Here is a 7,273-nt window from a genome sequence, read left to right as displayed (position 1 = left end):
GAGTACTAATAATCCTTATTATAGTATATACCTTATCTAAATACTAAATCTTTTATTTTTAATTCTAATCAAAATTTATGAAATCGTAAATCAATCATGATTTCTTAAACATCCTTAAATTTCGAAATAATCAACAATTCGAATATGCTGAAAAATCATAACGAAATATCTTTATTTACTTAAATGTTTTAGTAATCGTTATAGCAAAAAAATCAATTCCAGCGCTATTGGTTCTTTAAACTTTTTGATTTACATAAATATTTTGTATTCCATAATTAACTCATTAAATTCTTTGATTTAAATAACTACAATGTGAAAATTAGTATATGTAATAAATATAACATATAATATTTACGAGATTTTCATATACTTGATCCCCAACCCAAATTGGCGAATATATTATTTCTCATAAAATATCTTTAAAAGATTTTTTTTGTTTCGTTTAGATATTATTCAACAAACTTCCTAAAACAAATAGAAATATCTTTAATTAGCTTTCCTCATTCATAAATCCCACCATGCATATAGACGTTATTCAGTTGATAATACAAAATCGAATATATTAGGAATCAAATATTTAATTTTCCAATATTTGCAAAATTGTTTTAATTTTTAGATCAAACCTAAACTTCTCGAGTACTTTTCATTCATCTATATAAAAAAGATCTTTTCAACCATTGATCCACAATACTAAACGTTTTCGTAATAGAGATTTATATGGCTTCTTTTAAACAATGTTCTTAGTACATTTTATATTTCACGTTTGTTTTCTTTTTAAAAATTAATTGTCACCTACTTTTCTTATGTTGCAGCTTTCGATTTTAAGATCTTTGGAAATTATGGACCATCATCAACTCCGTCTCCAAAGAAACTATCAAATAAGGTATGCATTAAAAGGTTAGTTAGTCCTTCTTCTTATCTTCAGATACGAATTTTTTTTAATGTCCAGTATTTTTTTACATTTTCATAATTTCATGTTTCCTCATAATGTTTGTAAATGATTTTCTTTTATAGGCTAACATAACAAGTCCATTCTATTAAAATCATTTTCTTTAACGTAAAAAGGAAATGAATTTGTTAATAAAATAAAGTTCTTATTCTTAATTTTCATTATTCTAATGTTATGTATTTTAATTGTTTTTATGATATATACTTTTACTAAAACCTGTGGATCCGAGTTTTGGTTGGTAAGTGTAATTTTTCTAATCTTTTAAAACCTTTTACAACAATTACATGTTTTATATGGTTAACAATCACATCATATATATTTTATTTTCTTATCCAATGTATTTCATGTTTAATGTTTTCTAATATTTTTTATTGAAACTTTTAAATAGTTTCAAATTAATAAACATTTAAACTTTATTAAAAGTAAAATATTATAATTATTTAAACATTTAAAAAAGTTTATTTTTATAAAACGTTTTAAATATTTATAATATTAGGAATTTTATAAAGTTTCAAATATTAAATAGTTGAATTTTATAATAATTTATAAGAAATTTAAATATTATAAATATTTACAAAAGATATTAATACGAGACGGTATATTACGGGTGAAATTCTAGATATAACAATCAAAATACTATTATGAATTTTGGGTCGATATTAAATGAAGTTTCGAATATTAGAAATATTTGAATTTTATTGGAAAATGACAAAATGATGTAGATTTCACGGGACAGAGTTATATGGTCGGACGGATTTGGGGTCGATATTAATACAGTATGATATACTACAGGTGAAATCCTATAATTAACAATCAAAATATAACTATACAATCTTAAACACTAAACAAAACTAAACAAATAATATTAACAGAACAAATAAAACTTCAAATTTTAAATCTTTAGTTATAAAATATCGTGTGTACCATACATTTAAATCAAACAAAACAATAGCATATATCTATAAATCATCTTAAAAAAAATTAATTTTATTATTATTTAATAAAATTATAAACCCACGGTGTACCGCGGGTTAATATCTAGTCTTATATAAATCTTTAACCTCGTAATGTTACAATCCATTGAAGCAACGGTGACGGTGCCTTTAATCTAAATCTCGTTATCACTTATCAGCACACTGCACACATGGCCGAGGTTCGAGGAAACTATCTTTATTTATGTGTCTTTTCTAAGTTTTTTTTTTTGTCATCTTCTCGTCTTCTACTGGTTAGTAGTATCAGTTCTGACCATATGTAATTCAAATCTTGTTACCTTTATTTATTTAATTTAAAAAACAACAAAAACATCTAACATTAAAAAGCGTATATATCATATATATAAATATATATATATACTAGATTTTAACCCGCGGTACACCGCGGGGCTATACTTTAAACAAAAGTTTGAAAATCATCAATAGATATAACCTATTGTTTTGTTTGGTTAAATATACTTACATATGTATATATTATATATATTACCCCGCGATACTTCGGGTCGATTTTTTATAACAATAATTTTTAAATTTTAAGTTGTATTTTTTTGTTAATATTATTTATTTTATTTAGTGTTTAAGATTATATAACTGTATTTGATTGTTAATCCTAGGATTTCACCCGTAGTATACCGTCCCGTATTAATATCGACCCAAACCCGTCCCACCATATAACCCGTCCCATGAAAGTAAACATCATTTTGTTATATTTCTTTTTAATAATATTTTTATTTAAAAACATATACAATTCGAGTCAATTTATAAGTTTGCTTTAAAAAAACATATAGTTGTAATGTTTTTATTATAATAAAGTAATAATATATAGATGTTGCTTACTATAGTTATAATCAAAACCAACTAAAAATCTAAGTTTAGTGTTGATTATGAATCATAGTTACGACCAAAAAAAAAAATTAATCAAATACAATTAGTGTAAATTAACTAATTAAGAAAACAAACAGAAATATAACAAAACTTGCTTTAAAATCGTTAACAAAAAAAGGAAACATCATATTTAAGCAAGATCTTTGGAGCCAAAATCTTTTTTTCATATCTTTTATTTAATTTTCCAAATCTTAAGAATTAAATCCAGTGGCATTCCATTGTAAATAGTAGTGAAAGCCAGGATTTATTTCATAATTGTATTCAAAAATGTATATATAGATATATATATATTAGTATTTTGAAATACATTTTTAGCGGGTGGGGCAAAATCCATTTGGATACAATGGATATCCCGTCAGTTTATAAATTTTGGTTATAAGAAGTTTGTTGGGTCAGGTTATATTTAACCCAACTCATACACCGAATATTCCATATTTAATAATTTAGATATTTAGAATATTTGATTAAGATTTAGAATTATGATTCTCCTATCATCTTTATTTCATTTGTTTTTAACAGTTTTGAATCATCATATAATATATAAAGTAAAAAAACGGATTTACATTATCCAATTGACGAAAAATGTGTGTTAAACATTCCACATCGACTAAAATATTTAGACTATGATTCAGAATTATATCATAAATAAGATCAACATTAATAAAATAAATAAGTTTTTTGAATCAACAATAATAATAAAAAAATATATCATTAATCCACCGCTTCAATAAGGATTAAATATTTAGTTTTTTTTTTTTTGAGCAAAATCTTTAGCTTTTTTAATACCACCAATATTAGACATATCAAATCAGTCTCATTTAAAAAAAATTGTATAAAACCAAAAATTGTCATTTGGTATAATATTACCTAATAACAATTGTAAACTATAGAATATAAATTTCTTAGAGATTGATACAATTTGTAAACTTTAATATATAATATATAATTATTACAATTTTTAAAATTACTATTTTTTGAAAACAAATCACGGGACGGATTAAGAAATTACATGACGAGTTATATTTCGGAACGAAGTTATATGGTGGACGAGTTTGGATCAATATTTATAAAATTTTAAAATATCATTAACATGCCGGTTTAATACAGATTAAATTCTCAGTTTATTAAAATATAAATATCTTAGAGAATAATACAATTTGTAAACTTTTATATATAATAAATAATCATTAAGTTTTAAAATCACTATTTTATAAAACAAATCATGGGACGGATTAAGAAATTACGGGACGAGTTATATTTCAGAACGGGTTTATATGGCAGACGGGTTTGAATCAATATTTATAATATTTTAAAATATCATTAACATGCCGCTTTAATACTGATTAAATCTTCAGTTTATTAACAATTGTCTCGTGGACTCGTGGTATACGTTACTTAATAACTATTGTAAACTATAAAAATATAAATATTTTATAAGGAAATATAATTTGAAAAATTATATATATTAACTTTAAAAATAAATCATCCTGCAGTGTACCGCTGATTAAAATCTAGTTATTTAGTATACTGGTAGAATATGTATTTCAGTGCAATTTTTCTTGATTATAAAATTTTATTACATCGAGCAAAATAATAGTGTTAGTTATCTCTAATGTTTTTCAAAATAATATTTTAAACTTTATTTAAGATCAATATTTTAAGAAAATATATTAAAAATCTCATTTTTTTTATTCGTGTTAGTTTAGTTGTCAGAATCTCAAGAGATACTCCTGAAGCGAGGGTATATAAAACACAACAAGGTACGTATCCAATCATATATATGAAAATTGGTCAAAATTCTCCATCTTTTCACCATGTCAACACACTAGAGAGTGCCACGTGTCCACAGATGAATCATTAAAAAAATGATTCGCTTCATCTTTATCGGTCCTTTTCGTCTTCTCCGTACGTTTTTATCGGTTTTATAAAAACAAAAAAAAAATAGAAACCATATGTAATTCGGATTGGTGACGATTTGCTTTTCTCGGTCTTACGATTTACCGGTTTTATAAAAATAAAACAACATAAAAATCATATACAATTCGACTTAGTTCGATTTTGGTTATTTTCAGTTTATTCCATGATTTTTTGCAAAAAAGTAATATTAGATTTTATATCTTAAATTGTATCATTTTGATTTAGATTCAATAAAACCATGAGTACATTCCAACATACTTTACCAATTAAATATTAAACCTAATATTATTATGAAATATATCATCTTTCAAAGAGTTTGATTTTCTTTTCTCCAACATGCACGTATTGGTATAAACATTCTTAAAAATATCATTAGATTTACAAAAGTTATTCATCTAACTTATATTACCAAGAAGCTTCTTGCAAAAATAATTAAAATCGAACCAAATAAATATTATAATAATAAAATTTATAAACAAAAAATGAATGGTTTTAAACTAAACCGAACCGAAACCAAAACATTTTTAATAATTGTAGCCGAACTGGTTTTTAGAAGAAACCAAAATCAAAACGAATCATTTAATTACTGTTTGATTCAATTTTTTGGATAAGATTTTTTTGCCACTCCATATTTATTACTACGGACATAGGTTTATAATTTTTTTATAGATAAAATAAATTATAAAACAGGAAATATAATGGATAAAAAGTGAATATTTATAACACTAATAACCAAAAAATTGATCAATACAAATATTCAACATTAATTTAAAATAAAAATATAAAAAAGCCCGCTCGTATATAGGAAATAAAATTTACTTATTTATTGATGTGTTTTTAAAGATTTTGTTATCATTTTATCTTTTTCTACTAGTTCGTAACAGTTCTGATCATCTATAATTCACATCTCTTACATTTAATTCATTAGTTTAAACAACAAAATATGTATTGGTACAATATGTATTTTAGAGCTATTTTCTTGATTCTTAAGTTTATCTCATTGAGTAGAAAAAATATTGCTGAGATTATCTCAATTATTTTACAAAATAAGATTTTCAACTTTATTCATGATGCATATTTTATCCAAAAAAAATATTAAACACTTTATTTTTATTCACCTTAGCCCTCCAAATCTCGGCACGGCCCTCAGCGAGATGCTCAAAGACAACGAGGTACGAAACTATGAATACTATTTGATATATATTGGTACAAGATGTATTTTAATTAGTGTTATTTCTCTTGATTTTTTTTTTTATTTCATAGAGTAAAAAATTGCTAGTTACCTCTAATAATTAACAATATAAAACTATAAGCTTTATTTATGATGCATCTTTTATCCGAATAAAAATATTAAACTTAACGTTTCATTTTTTTATTTTTCTTAGCACTCTAGATTTCTAGGCACGGCCCTGGGTGAGATCCTCAAACACAATGAGGTATGTATTCAATATTCATAACGCATTTAGCAGATTCAGTTGTGTTAAAATATATATAAATATATATATATATATATATCTTTTTACTAGTATGTTATTTCTCCTTTGTATCATCGTTTGTAAAACTATTACAGTTAAATATGTATATATATATATATATATATATATATATATATATTTGTGTTTTTGAAGTTGTTGTTATCAACTTCTCGTCTTCTACGGGTTAATATCAGTTTTGATAATATGTAATTCACATTTCTTACATTTATTTCGTTAATTTAAACAACAAAAATAAATATAGTATCTAATCTACATAAATGCTATTTGGTATATTGGTATACAATATGTATTTTAATGCTATTTTCTGATTTTAAAATTTTATTTTAGAGTAAAAAATAGGGTTAATGTTTTTTCTTCCAAAAAATAGTTTTAATCATCACTAATATTTTAAAGTTTATTTACGATGCATATTTTATCCGAAAAAATTAATAGTCTTATTTTGTTTTTTTTGCCTTAGCCCTCCACATCTCTAAGTACAGTTCTGGGCGAGATGTTTAAAAACAACGAGGTACGTATCCAATATTGATAATGCAATTAGTATAGGTTCATGTGTGTTAAGAAAAATATATAAAAACATATATAAGAGTAACACTAACTTAAGGATCTAATTGTAAATTATGTAAATTAGTTTTACCCTAATTCCCTTAGGATTGTATAAATAGATGTAAGCCTCATTCTCAATCAATAAGATATTTTCAATCCTTATATGGTATCAGAGCATTCACTCCTAAAAAAAACCTAAAATTCTTTTCTTCTTTCTCGTGAGCCGTCACCATGGCTAACACAGAAAACAATACCGCCATCACCATAAACGCCAACACCGTTCACCACATCAATATGTCCAACATAACAAAGCTGACCAACACAAACTACATTGTGTGGAAACTACAAGTCCACTCTCTCCTAGATGGCTATGAACTCACCAAACATCTCGATGAAGCTGAAGGTCCTGCTGCCACTGTTACGGTTGGATCCGTAACCTCTCCAAATCCTGCCTACACCAAATGGAAGCGACAGGATAAGTGATCTATAAT

General features: G+C 24.7%; 1 long non-coding RNA gene across 1 annotated transcript; it reads left to right on the top strand.

Annotated features, from left to right (window-relative positions):
- The first annotated feature begins 5,864 nt into the window (after positions 1 to 5,864).
- On the top strand, positions 5,865 to 6,791 carry LOC110226219. Its single transcript, XR_002330271.1, has 3 exons — positions 5,865 to 5,915; positions 6,129 to 6,179; positions 6,697 to 6,791. It is a non-coding gene; the product is annotated as an uncharacterized LOC110226219 (long non-coding RNA).
- The last annotated feature ends 482 nt before the right edge of the window (positions 6,792 to 7,273 follow it).

Source organism: Arabidopsis lyrata (genome assembly GCF_000004255.2).
Source record: "Arabidopsis lyrata subsp. lyrata unplaced genomic scaffold ARALYscaffold_169, whole genome shotgun sequence".
Lineage (NCBI taxonomy): Eukaryota > Viridiplantae > Streptophyta > Magnoliopsida > Brassicales > Brassicaceae > Arabidopsis > Arabidopsis lyrata.
The sequence above is the reverse complement of the archived record's forward strand: the minus strand, read 5'-3'. Positions and strand labels throughout refer to the sequence as shown.